Source organism: Grammomys surdaster, unplaced genomic scaffold (assembly GCF_004785775.1).
Source record: "Grammomys surdaster isolate TR1022 unplaced genomic scaffold, NIH_TR_1.0 126271, whole genome shotgun sequence".
Classification (NCBI taxonomy): Eukaryota; Metazoa; Chordata; class Mammalia; order Rodentia; family Muridae; genus Grammomys; species Grammomys surdaster.
Genome location: NW_021621071.1, coordinates 4,410,970 through 4,425,339, shown reverse-complemented (window position 1 = coordinate 4,425,339; position 14,370 = coordinate 4,410,970). Strand labels below are relative to the sequence as shown.

At 36.0% G+C, this 14,370-nt stretch overlaps 1 protein-coding gene across 1 annotated transcript in view; it reads left to right on the top strand.

Moving 5' to 3' along the window:
- The window catches only part of Trhde (thyrotropin releasing hormone degrading enzyme), a 371,444-nt gene that overhangs the window by 225,491 nt on the left and 131,583 nt on the right, over positions 1–14,370 (top strand). The window lies entirely within an intron of this gene.

Below are 14,370 nucleotides of genomic sequence, written 5' to 3'. Positions count from 1 at the left end.
AAATTCTTTATGCCAGTGCTCCCTCAAATACTTGATTGACTTATGGAAAGGGGTCTCGGTAATTCCAGAACACCTACATCTTATAAATAAATTTTAACAAAGTCTTGGGGAACTAAGCATGTTTTTTTGGATGATATGGCAAAGTAAATACAAATTAAAAGGTTTTTGAATGAGTGTGATTTAACTGATTTTTTTTTTATTGCTACTAGGATTAGGAGTTATCCTTAAATCTCTATCCCATGTTTTAATTTTACATGAGGATGTATCTGTTAGCCTTGGTATTCACTAGTCACTTACTGGTAAAAATGAGGGTAAGACTCATGTTATTTTTAGTGTGAATTTAATTACATTTTGGAACTTTTATATAGATATTATTGATTCAGTAATGTCATAAGCATTAAAAATTACTAAAATTATTTTGTCTGTGAAATATATTCATTTGTGAGTATTAGAGATAAAAATAATTTACCAGAAGTCCTTGGTATACTGATTAAGCTAATGTAAAGACATCGTTTTGTGCTCAGTAATGATTCTCTAAATATTTACTAGTTAATGATGTAGGCAATAGTATATAAAGATGTTTTGTTAATTAAAAAATTCCATTGTATTTGATCAAGTGGAGTGTTTTGGATATTTTGAGGAATAATATCAAGTATAGGCTTATGATGTATTTATTATTATTATTGATTTTATATGAGATTGGTTTTTGCTAGGTTTAGTTTACTATATATTTAACTTATTTAATGGTAGTAATGTTTTAAATATAACCTAGGAAATATTTTATTAAGACATTCCAATGTGATAGTGATATATGTAGCTATTTTTTCTCACTCCTCATTCTAAAAGGCTATTTCTAAATACTAATTTTACTTTCACATGAATAAAACATGAAAATATTATTTTGATCAAATCTATTATCAGTGTAACTTTATATGGAACAGTTAATCTTTTTTCGATAGAGTTAGAATGTTTCAAGATGATTTAAGAGGGCTAAGAACAGGAACAGTAGTAAATATGAGTATAAGGAGACTTTCATGCTACATGCTACATTTTGGCAGAAAGGCATAGGAGTTTCCCATTATGAAACACCAGCCACCTCTGTTGTGGTCTCATGACTACCATGGAGAGAATTTCTGATGAACGTTTTTCTAGTTCTATAGCATTAAGTTTCAGACAACATTAAAAATGTAGCCTTTCCTCTGATATTTGAGGTACAATTTTACAATAAATTGAATGTGTTGAAAAAGGTACAGTTTGATGGCTGCTAACAAATATAGACCAGAGAATACCATGGCAAAAAATAAAGAATACATACATTACAATAAAAATCTTCTCAAGGCCATTCTAAGTCCCACCTTGTCCACACTGATAATCCTACAATGACTTAGTTTGCGTTTCTGTCAGTCTTATAGAAGCAGAATATATTGCTTAATTTTCCTTCTCTTCCTCATCATATTTATCTCAAGATAGATACATATTGACAATTTATAGGTAGGCAAACAATTTGTTGATTTACTTCACAAGAGAAATGAGCTGTTTCTGGGTTTGGTTCCTGGAAATATTACTGCCTCAGGCTCTGCACGACCTTGGGCATCTGCTAGCTGCAGAGTCCACATTCCCTATCTCCATTCTGCTATATAACACAGAGTTTTGTAGTGTCTTGTACCTTTCCCTGTTTCTAGACTTTGGTAAGTTGCATGAGTTTCCCTAGCTTTGTAAATTGTGTTAAATTTTCTTTACATTACCAGAGAGAACGTGAATTAAGAAGAAATACCTAGTCAACAAAGTCTGTTCTTTCTTCCTTGAGTTGCCATTGCAGTGCTGAGAAACAATGAATAATATACATGTGGTCTAATTTCTGGACTTATTCTGTTACACTTGCCTGTGTATCTATTTGGCTTTGGCATCCTGCAGTCTTTTTTTTTTTATTGGATGTTTTATTTACATTTCATATGTTGTCCCCTTACCCCATCCCCCACCCACCCAGGAACTCCCTATCCCCTCACCCCTCCTGCTTCTCTGCAGATGTACCCCTACTTACCCCCCCCACTCCCACCTCCCCACCCTCAAATTCCCACCCCCTGGGGCGTCCAGCCTTCATGAGGCCAAGGATCTCTTCTTCCACCTATGCCCAGCAGGGCCCTCCGCTCTTATGTATACAGCTGAAGCCATGGGTCCCTCCCTAAGTGCTCCCAGGTTGGTTGTATAGACCCTGGGACCTGTGGTTGGTTGGTATTGTTGCTATCCTCATGGGGCCACAAACCCTTTCAGTACCAATGGTATTCACTCTAACTCCTCCATTGGGAACCCCATGATCAGTTCAATGTCTAGTTGTGAGCATCTGCTTCTGAATATGTCAGACTCTTGCAGACCTCTGAGGAGACATCTATATCAGGCTCTTATCAGCATGCACTTCCTGACTTCCACATCAGCATCTACCTTTGGTGACTGGACATGGGATGAATACTCAGGTGGCATCCTGCAGTCTTAACTGCTGTTGTCTCATGATTAAACCGTGAAGCAAGACCATGTTAGTTCTTTAGTTGGCTTTCTTTCAAAGTTCTTCATTCATCCATGACCTTTTGGATTTGCACAGAAACGGGTCTGTTAGTTCCTACAATTCTTACACTGGGATTGTTAGGATTGTATTGATAGACCACTTGAGGAAACTGACATCTTAACTGTACTGCTGTAAGAGAGGGAGTGTTCTTCTATTCAGTTCTGTCAGGTCCTCATCCTGCCCACTCAGCTGTGTAGTTGATAGCAATCTTTCAAACCATTTTGCATGTTGATCCTGACTATTTCACATTGTGAGCTATCAGGCATGGTATTTTAAATTTTTTTGTTCCTGAGTTTTTGTTGTCTCTATAGAATGAACTTTGTGGAGCTGAAGAGATAGCTCAGAGGTTAAGGATACTGATTACTCTCAGAGGGATCAGGTTTGGATTCCTAGCACTCACATGCTGGCTCACAACTATCTGTAACTCTATTTCCAGGCTATCCAACATTCTATTTTGGTCATTGAAGGCACTGGATGCGTGTGTTACATGGATATACATGCATGAAAACACACACAGACACATGCACACATACATCTTTTAAAGTTAGATTTGTATTGGTTTTTTAGACTTCAACATTAAAGTAGCTGTAACTTTTTTTTTTTTACTATGAATGCTCTATTGGATAATGAAAAAATCTGCCTGTTCTAGCCTTTCTATAATCATTTTTATTTGTTTTTGAAATTTTCATATATGAATACAATGTATCCTGATCATTTCTATCCATCACCTGCCCTGCCCAGTTACTATAAAGAACTCCGGATGCTATCTTCCTTTTTAAATCATGCCTCCTATTTGTATATTTATTTATGTGTAAAATTTTAAATTTATCTGTACTAAGGGATAGCATCATCCACTGCACCATGAAAAACCTAGCAGCAACTACAGTCATAAAGAAAAGGAACTTTCTCTTCACTGTTGGCCATCAGTTGTCAAGACCTCCTCAGCCAGAAGGAAAGTCTTGGTAGTCCTATTGCAGTACATGTTGGGAGTCTGTATTGGCTTGATTTTGTGCAGATCTTGTGCAGTCATGTACAGTTGGCTCTGAGTTCATCTGTGTGACAGCATGTGATGTCTAAAGGACAAAATTTCACATCTCTCGTTGTCATCTTCTGGCTCCTATATTCTTTCTCTCCCTCTTTCACAGCATTCCCCAAACCAGAGGATGACGGTAAAGAAGTAAACATAGCTGTCGCATCCATGGCTGAACAGGAGCTGTAGCTTATTTTCAGCAGGCCTCCATCATTAATAACTTATAGGAAGATCACTTGTGCCTGTCACTGGGCATTTCTAAAGTTTTATAGGTTATTGTATTGTATTCCTTTATTGTGTTGTGTTGTCTTCCTAAAGTACTCAGTTTTAATCAGAATGGGATGAAGATTCAATCAAACTCTTTTCATATATCATGATAGCTCTCTATTTTCTTTATGCATAGTCTATTTATGTCTCAGGTTTAATTGATTGACTTTCAATTTTTCAGCCTTCAATGAATGGCTGACAAAGAGTACTCAGCCATTATTTTTCTTGTAACCTACTGTTCAAAAACTTTCGAAACCCAAATCTAGATATTCTGTACCAGTGTTCAATGGGTATATTGGTGTTCTTTGCCCTTGGTGATCTCAGTTGGTAATTATCTCTCTTGTTGCTGCCTTTTTTTTTTTATAATGTTTATGAGCACATCTTGAAATGGGAAATGGTAGCTTATTCTCTGTTTTTGATTTTCTAACAATTTGTGCATTTCCAAAACTTTTAAAATGTTTAATAGTTTCCCTGGATAGCAACATAGACTTTGAATTTGCTTCATGACAATCATGAAAATTGAGAACTTACTTTCCTTTTTAAAGTATGTATGCTCTAAGTTTTTAATTTAAGCTTGAGTGGGATTTGATACACTGTTTCTGTTTCAAGGATTGGTTCTATATTATCAAAGATGTTTAACTTATTGACACAGATTCTACTTAGCCATTTCTTACTTATTTAATTGCTACAGGATCTCAAACAATGTAGCCCATTCCAGAAGTTTTTCAATTGTGTTATTCCTTTTTGCCTAGTTGTGTAACTAAAAAATTATAAGCATTTTTATTTTCTGAAAGAACGTGTTGATAACTATTAACTTTTTCTCTTGTTTCCTCTTTTATAGATTAACTCTGTAATGATTGTTTCTTTTTCTGAATACTTAAACTTTATTTTCTAATCCGTCCTTAACTTTTTATAATTTCTTAAGATACAAGCTAGGAGCTTTAACACAATTTACCAATTTTAATTTTAAATATTTTTTCTATAATCTTTTCTTATAGATTTATTTCCAGGCATGTCTTTAAAAGTATAGTACTTATACTGAGATTTTCATTACATTCACTTGTACTTTATAATTTTCTGTTTAATTTTTAACTAACATCAGTTATTGAGAGTAAGTTTTAAATTTCTGAGTACTTGGCCAGAAAGGTGTATGCTTTTTATTTCTCACTTCTGATATATAAATTGAATATACTCTAGATGATTCAACTCTTATATTTGTAGAGTCTTCTTTTATGACCTAGACATTGGTATTATTTGGTCCTCTGTGTGTACATTGATGTTGGCAAGAGTATTCTACAAATGCCAATTAGGCATAGTTCATTAACAGAACTATTCAGGTCTTATCTTATTCTTTTTTTTTTAAATTATTCTCTCAATATATTATATCCTAACCAAAATTTGCCCTGTCTCCAGTTCTCCCAGTATACCCTCACATACACCTTCCTTCTTCCTGAGATCCATTCCTCCTTTGTTTCTCTTCATAAAAGAACAGACCTTCCAGTGATATAAACTGGACAAAGTTACTGTAAAACTAGGCACAAACACTCATATCAAGACTGGATGAGGCAACACAGGAAGAGGAAAAGGGTCCCAAGAATAGGCAAAGGAGTCAGAGACATCTCCAGTTCCACTCTCTCACAAGAAAACCAAGCAACACAGTCATAACATATGAAGAGGACCTGGCTCAGACTCATTCAGGGTCCGTTTCTTCTCATTTGTTCATCATGCTTACATGATAAGCATTCTTCCTCTTCCTTCTTTACTTCTTTATCATCACCAACTTATGTTTCCAAAGACCTGGGAAAAAGAGTAGTTCAGTTACTTGCTGCCATATCTAAAAAGTAATCTTTAAATGTGAATGTAGAAAACGAAGATTGGAACCTTAGGCTGAAGTATCAGGGACCTCACATTGCTGATCTCAGCATCAAACCTTGCTGTATGATCAGTATCTTAGTTTACTTCTCCAAGTTGTCTTTAATCAAGCTCTTAAAACTCACAGATACACACACACACACACACACACACACACACACACGCTACATGTAGGCTAGGAGCTTATCTGCTGTGGTGGAGTTGGCAGGAAACTCATTCTGTAAAGGTGACTCAGAAATGGAACATCGTGGAAATTATGGGGAACATGACTCTGTGTGTGTGTGTGTGTGTGTATTCCCTATAGTTTATATGTATATACAATATATATGTATACATACATATATAGTGTGTATATATGTGTGTGTATATATGTGTATATATATATGTGTGTATGTATATACATATATCCATACATATATTATATATATATGTAATATTCAGTGATCCACTTAACCTATAAGTAGAATGACTAAACCTTTCTATTCTAGGATAGCTGAGTGGTTACAGTAATGATTAGATATAAATAAATAATGATGGTTAATGTTCACTGACTGTTCAGTCTATGCTAGAAAATGTGACAATGTTTTATAACCTAATATTTTAATTCTTATGCTCATTGTATGTAGGTTTTTACTATTATCATTTTAAGTTTAAAGAGAAGCACACAATGATAGTCAATTGAGGGATGTTTCTAAGAAAATCAGGTTTAGTGACCAGCATTCCTCATCATTATATTTGATTAGAAAGCTTGGCTGTTGTAATCTTTCCAACATGAGCAGACAAGCCCCTGCCTTTGTGCTAGGCACTTTCTACAGAGTCTTGTGGATATAATAATATGACATAATGAGAAAAGTCATAGAAATAAATGAATCCAGTAGCATGTAAATCTTTTCATTTTAAATAAAGAAGCCTAAGTGTAAGAGCACAAACAACAGGAAAAATTGTTCACTAAATTCATTGATAAATCTGAGGTACAGTAATAACTGTATGAATGGTGAAGTGAGAAATTTGAACCATGCCATGAGAAACCAACCTTTCTTCAGTTTCTTAGCTCTATCCCTACCCACTTAATGTTTTAGATTGGTGGCATCAGACTAGGTTAAAATAATCAGATCATCAATATTGTGATCTCAATATACTTAAAGAAAATTCCTTATTTCCAAATAGAAGCTTTATCTGTCTCTCCAAAGAGCTCTGTTTTAATTCAACTAGGTGACAGAGTTTGACTGATCTCACATCTATGAGGAAATAACAGCCTAAGTGACCAGTGTAGGCTAGAGGGTGTCCTCTGCTGTGGTAGATTTGGTGTGAAGCATTTTCTGTAAAGAAGGCTCAGAAATGGGACACCATGGAAATTGCTGGGAACATGAAGGACCTACATGTGGTCACACAAGGATGAAGGATTTGGGTAGTAGACTTCCAGCTGGGCAAGCTGGGTATGAACTAGCAAAGCTCTCCTGTCACGAGTTTATAGTGAGTGCTGCAGGCCAAGAAGATCCAAAGAAGTGTTTAAAGAAGATATGTCACAGTTTAAATAATTTTCTAAGATAAAACAACCATATGGATATAGCAGCCATGGAATTGATATGCTTGACCTGTACAATTTAGAATAGAGACAGGAAATATAAGCGGTAGACATTTTGTAGTTATTTTACTTAGTGTTTAGTTAAAAACAAAGCAATCAGTTGCCCATTCTGTGGTTCTGTCCCTGATGATCTGTTTCTAATCAATACTCACCTTAGCCCATAGCCAACCCTTCATTGCATTTCTGATTCACTGCCTTACCATTACTTACAACTATTTCTTTAATAATGACCTAATTATTTCTACCTATGTTTTTATTCCTCTTGAATTATAATTTTATTTCACTATAAATAATTTGCAGAAAAATAGATAACAGGAGAGTAGAGATTTATAGAGAAAGGAGGTTAGAAATAGGAGATCTGATACTGATTTTTGTGAAGTTGAGTTGCAAAATTGAAATTCTTTAAAGAATTACTGAGAGATGTTCATGCTGAGTAGTCCCAAAGCTAGTATTAAAGATAACTTCCTAAAATTCTCTTTTATAGCAGAAAAAGCATGATAGCTACTGTATAATTAAAAATAGAGATCTAATGAAGAAACAAGTTAGTTTATAATTGGAAAAATGAATAAGCATTTATTGAAAAATGTAACAAAAAGCAGCAAGATGCTCTCCACAGACAAGAAAGGCTGTGAAAGATGGATTGGGACAGCATCTTTGCTCTAAAAGCACACAGGGAAATAAGAATCAATGACCCAATGACCTGGATGATGAAAGTGAGTGAATGCTCATTAAATTTACATATGATGCCAAGGTGGAAGGAACTGCTGCAAGCTCCAAGAGAAGAACAAATTAGGCAATGACTTCAGCATTTTAAATAGGACCTTTTAAAAGCACGAACAGTGTTTCAGAAACTCTTATATGAGTTGGTTTATTTTGAAGATTAAACAGATATTACATAGGATTTGTCCAGTAGAGAAAATCTGCCATAGACTGGTGACCCCACTTTTTGAAAGGGAAGTGATAATAGAAATTCAATTTGTGATATTTTGCTGATATATTCTACAACTAGCTTTGACAGGATATTTTTATGGTTCTGACATCCTTTGACATAAAGAAGACAAACCAGGCATTTTTTTGTGCATCATTCTTTGATACCTAAGAGCCTCACCCACTATGCCATCTCAGTCAAGTTATGGTGAACACCCAGAGAGAACATGTAACCAGGATGCCTTCTGTTGGAGTAAAACTATGTCTTCTTTTTAAAATGTAATCAAATAGTTGACACAAAGCCCAAGATATTAAGCTAATGGCTCTAATTAGCATTAGTGTAATGGGGGATCATGCATGTTCTTTAGTGAGCTACTATGTACAGAAAACTTTTGTAAACTGCCTCACATGCATCACACCATTTATTCCTAATGGTAACTTTGGGATGCATGCATTTTTACGTGTGGTGAACATTGAGGTTTAGTTCCATGACCACTAAGAGTCATGCTTCTAGCAAATGGCTAAGACAATATGTCAGATAAATGTAAGCTTCAGTTCTGGGATTGCATCTACAAAATAGTCTATAGACAACTGTATCTTAAAATGAGTTGTGGTGTGAACAATTTCTAAATGTAGCAACTTCAAGTTCTTAGGTCACTTTCAACCCTCAAATCCCAATTGTCTGAAGTCCCACTTCTGATACTAACTCTTTCCAAAATTTATGACTTCTCAGTATCATCCCTGTGACATACTTGTCTGGATCACTGCCAGATGTAGACAGATGTATCCTTTGATGGAACACACAGAGAGAGCTTTCTAGAACCATGTCAGATTGTACTACTTCTTCGCTGAAAATTCTATAAAGACTGTAGACGGTGTTACAGTAGCACACAATGTCCTTCCCCTCCCCATTCACTCTATACTGAGCCCCACAGAGTTCTGCAATAACTCTTTGCTTCTGCCTCTGAATTCTCATGTCTGTCTTCCCATTGATGTTTGTTCTCTATCAAACTTCACCCACACTAGACCTTTGGTCTGTTTATTCCTTCTATAGATAATATTGTTTTTCCCAACAGTGTCCAGATTGCTTTCCTGGGAAACTTTATTCACACTTCACTTTCTAAAAGAGACCTCACCAAAGCAATGCTCTCATACTTATTTCTTTCTATCTCTTTACTTTAATCCACTTGTCCTTCCCCACTATGGAGGTCACTTTCTAGCTCATTACACATTTGTCTAGTATTGTATGTGTGTCTCACCCATTTGAATATAAATTTCATAAAGTGAGACATATATGTCTTGAATATATATATGTATCATACACACACACACACACACATATATATATATATATATATATATATATATATATATATATATATATGTATATATATATATATATAATTATACAGTAGTCTCTGGATATGCATTTCTTGAGCTAAACTAAAGAAGTTGTCAGAGAAGCCAGTGGCAAATGTCTGCAATCTCAGCACTGTGTGGAAGCTAAGAGAAAAATTTCTAAAATTTGAAGACCAACCTGGGCTATGCAGAAAATTTCAGGCCACTTAGTGTTATATAGCTTGCCCCATAAAGAGTACAAATATTATTATGGTGTTTCAAAGGTAAAGATGATTTATGTTTACTGGAATTGAGAAAACTGAAGCCCCTTAAGGAGTTCAGGCACAACAATATGTGAGTTTCCAAGGGGTAGGGAATGTTGACTTTGCCAGCTGTTCTCTTCTCTGATGTGTCTGTCTTGTGTGGTTTGACTGTGCTGGGACCTGTCTGTCAGGTTATCTCTTCTTTTTTTTTTTCCTCTTCACTCTTCTGCCTCACACACAGTCATCCTTCTACTGGACAGATCTTTCCAGCTCTGACTTTTCCAAACTGATTCTCCCACTGGGCTTTAATTTCTTTGTTTGTAGTCAACTAATATTTCTATACATGACCTTATCAAAGGAATCACTATTTTGACTTCTTTAGCACATTCATCAATGGTGTTGAGTAACTGCTGTGTACATTGATTGACTGTAGCAACTGGGATCCTTTCTGTAAAACAGTTGGACTTTTAGTTACACAGAGTTCAATAATAGCTAATGATAGCATCGGTTGTTCTTTGAGGAACTGCCAGGAACCACCCAATATCTTCTTTAATCTCTCATCCATTAAGGTAAATGGCATTACCTCTAAGTCATATAGGAGTAAGCAGACGCCTGGAGAATTTAGTGATATATTCAGACTTCTAGGTGTCAGAGTGGATATTCACATCTCAATTATAACTCAGCACCTTATTCTACTAGAATACTTTTGTATTGTGATATTGCTGTGTTAGGAAACACAATTGACTTTACAATCTTTTCAGACACAGTAGGTAAGGAATATTTTGTATGAATCAAACACTAATATTTTAAGGTACGAAACATGTTGACAGACAAAGAAAGCAAGGGTTATAAAATCTGGAAATAATGATCAGTGGTTATGGTCTTCTCATTAAAACATAAACAAGCTTAATGACTAAAAAAGAATTAACCAAAGGAGAAAGAGAAAAGAGAGGAGAGAGGGCAAGAAAAGGGTGAAAAAAAAGAAGGGAGGGAGGAAGTGAGGGAGGGAAGGAGAGAGGGGAGAAAGGGAGGAAGAGAGAGAGAGAGAGAGAGAGAGAGAGAGAGAGAGAGAGAGAGAGAGAGAGAGGCATAAAAGATGAGAGGAAGGAGGAGATTGATTTAGAAGCATTTAAAGATAGAGTCTGTCAGGACAAGCTAAGAATGTACATATGAATCCCCTGGAGGCTACAGGGCTAAGAGGTGACTCCATAATTGGCGCTAACATATAAATGGTCATTATAGCTAGCCTGTTCACCACTTTTCTGTCAACATCAAGGTCAAAGTAAGATAAATGGCCCCAAATTGCAGGAAGACATCTCAGTTAATATCAGAAAGAACTTCTTGACATAAAAGGGAATTAAGTATTTCAGTAGGAGCCATAGAAAAGTTTTTATTCTTTGATAGTATTTAAGAATAAAATAGAAAAATCTGCCCTCAAATTAGCTAACTAAATTGGAGGACTAAAAAAAAATTCCTTCTGATCTTACTTCATAGTGCATAATAGGAAATGGGATAAAAATTCATAGTTTCTGAAATTAATTTTGCATTCACACATTTATGTGTGGAAAAACCCAGTTTCTCATTTGGCCTTAAACACAGGTATATGAATGGCCAAAGAAGCAACTACTCACTTTGTAGGTAATGTTATAAAATTTAAAGCTAGTTCCCATCTGTCTCTGAAGGGTCTACTGTTCATCTGCTACAAATCATCAAAAGGATTTCTGCACTGAACATACTTGACTCTGTCTGAGCCTTGTCTCTGCTTTGTTCTTGTCCAGGGATGATGTTAAAATGGCTTTCTTTTATGACCTTGGAAAGAAAATGTGCAAAGTAGGAAGAGATAGTTATATTGACTTTTTTTTTGATAAATGCCTTTACTACTTCCTGGTAAATTATTAATTTGTGCATTTGGCTGATGGAAGAAAAGTGTCTTTCACATAAGTGTTTGACAGATTCATCACTGCTTGAACGTGTATTTTTTTTCCTTTTTCTTTTTTCTCATTAAAAACCAAATACTTAAGACATCCTATTTTCTGTATTTCATATATACTTCTGCCTATTAGCTGCTCCTTTCTGATTTGCCGTCTAAATGATAAAACTGAAGGAAAAAACATGAATTGATCAAAATAGGTAGCTAGTTATTCAATAGTGTGACTGCCCAATTAATGCTGTTCAAGGGAGGCTTACTTACCTCCCTGAACTTCGGGCATCATATTGGATTGTTGGTACTGATGATTAGATTGCTACTTTCAATCTTTCTGCTGCACACAGCCTTTGTCTTTACCATTGTGCTGCAATGCCTTAGAAGGGGCAACTGTTGGCTTGGGCTTCATTCTTCTGATCCTTTCTGTGCTGTCTCTGTGAAAGACTGGTAGTCACTGGCTTATGAAGCATCGGGCCAGATCATGGTGAGTCCTTGCAGATATTCGCCGTGTGAGGTACTGCTGCTGCTATTGCTGTCAAGTAGAGTTCGTCAGTGTATTGAGAAAAGCACGATTTGGATGACTTTTACAATAGCTCAGACATGCTAATTTCTACTAACAGTTATAATTAAGAATAGGAAACATTTCAATTAGTATAAATGGAGCTATAAAAGAGTATTTCATTTCTGTAATGTGCTCACCCCGCAACTGTATGTGGCTCTAATCCCATGAAGCTTGCATGCTGCTTCATTGAGTATCAGTAAGGAATGGGGATTTCAGGTTACCCAAGGTCATTCATTCAAGGGCTTTGTGAATTTCAAGTCATTTTATAAAGAATATTGAGAGAGACGTGGCAGAAGATGAAAACTGAAAAAAGCCAGAGAAAAGCCACTGTATATTTCTTTAGACTAGTGTTAGAAATGGTAAGGTTGGCTTCTTGTGTCTAGATTTTTTTTTTTCAGGATGATAGGTTTCTGCTATAGCTGGAAGGAGAAAGCAAATTTCAAAGGATAAAGAAGCAAGGTCCTAGACTTAGGGGTTGTTCTGCTGATCAAACACACCCCGCCCCCCACACACCCCCCCCCACACACATGCAAAGAAAGAAAGGTAAAAATCAAGGTTGGAGTCTTTGTATTACAAAAAAAGACCAGTTATAAAAACTTCAGATTATATTTTAGATATCAGCCCTCAGTCAGATATAGGGTTGGTAAAGAACTTATCTCATTCTGTAGGCTGCAATTTTGTCCAGTGTCCTTTGCCTTATATAGTTTTTCAGTTTCACAAGGTCCTATTTATTAATTTTTAGTACCTGAGCCTTCAGTTGTCTGTTTAGGAAGTAGCCTCCTATACCCATGCATTCAAGGGTATTCCCTACTTTCTCTTCTATCAGATTTAGTGTATTTAGATTTCTGCTGATGTCTTTGGTCCACTTGGACTTGATTAGATACCAATAAACCAAATAACCCAATTGAAATGGGGTACAGAGCTAAACAAAAGAATCTATAATGGCTGAGAAGCACTTAAAGGAATGTTCAACAGACTTGGTCTTGAGGGAAATACAAATCAAAACTAATTTGAAATTCCATCTTATACCTTTCAAAATGGCTAAAACAAAAATCTAACGTGACAACTCATGCTGGTTAGGATGTGGAGCAAAGAGAACACTCATACATTGCTGGTAAGAGTGCAAATTGTACAACCACTTTGGGAATCAATTTGTCAAGTTTCTCACAAAATTGGGAATAGTTCTACCTCAAGAAGCAGCCATATAACTCCTGGGCATATACGCAAAAGATGCTCCACCATTGTCAAGGACACTTACTCAACTATGTACATAGCAGCTATTTTTGTAATAACCAGAAACTGGAAACAACATAGATGTCCCTCAACTAAGGAATGGATAAAAAATGTGATACATTTACACAGTGGACTATTACTCAGATATTTTAAAAATGACATCATGAAATTTGAAAGCAAATTAATGGAATTAGAAAATATCATCCTGAAAAACAAACCTGGTATGTACTCATAAGTGGATAATAGCCATAAAAACGAGATAACCATGTTACAATACATAGACTCAAAGAAACTAAGTAACAGAGAGGACCTAAGGGAGGATGCTTTAATCTCAAAAACAGGAAACAAAATAGACATATAGGATAGATGGAGGAGTAGAATTTGGTGGGAGAATGGGTAAGGGGGGAACAGGAGGGATCAAGTGTGGAGAAGACAGAGGGAGAGAGAACTGGGAGAAAGAACTGTAATGAGTGGGGAGTGGGCATCTCTGGAATGAGCTAGAAACCTGGAACAGTGGAAACTCCTGGGAATCTATGAGCGTGACCCTAGGCACGGCTTCTATCAATACAGAATATGGAACTTAAAATGGCCACCTCCTGAAACTAGGAAAGACTTCCAATGGAGGAATGGGGACAGCAATCCAACCACCAAATCTTAGACCCACAATTTGATCTGCTTATAAAATGTTCAGGGTTAAAGATGGAGCAGAAATTGAGGGTATGGTCAACCAATGACTGGAACAACTCTTGTGACTCATGCTGGGAGAGAGAGAGAGAGAGAGAGAGAGAGAGAGAGAGAGAGAGAGAGAG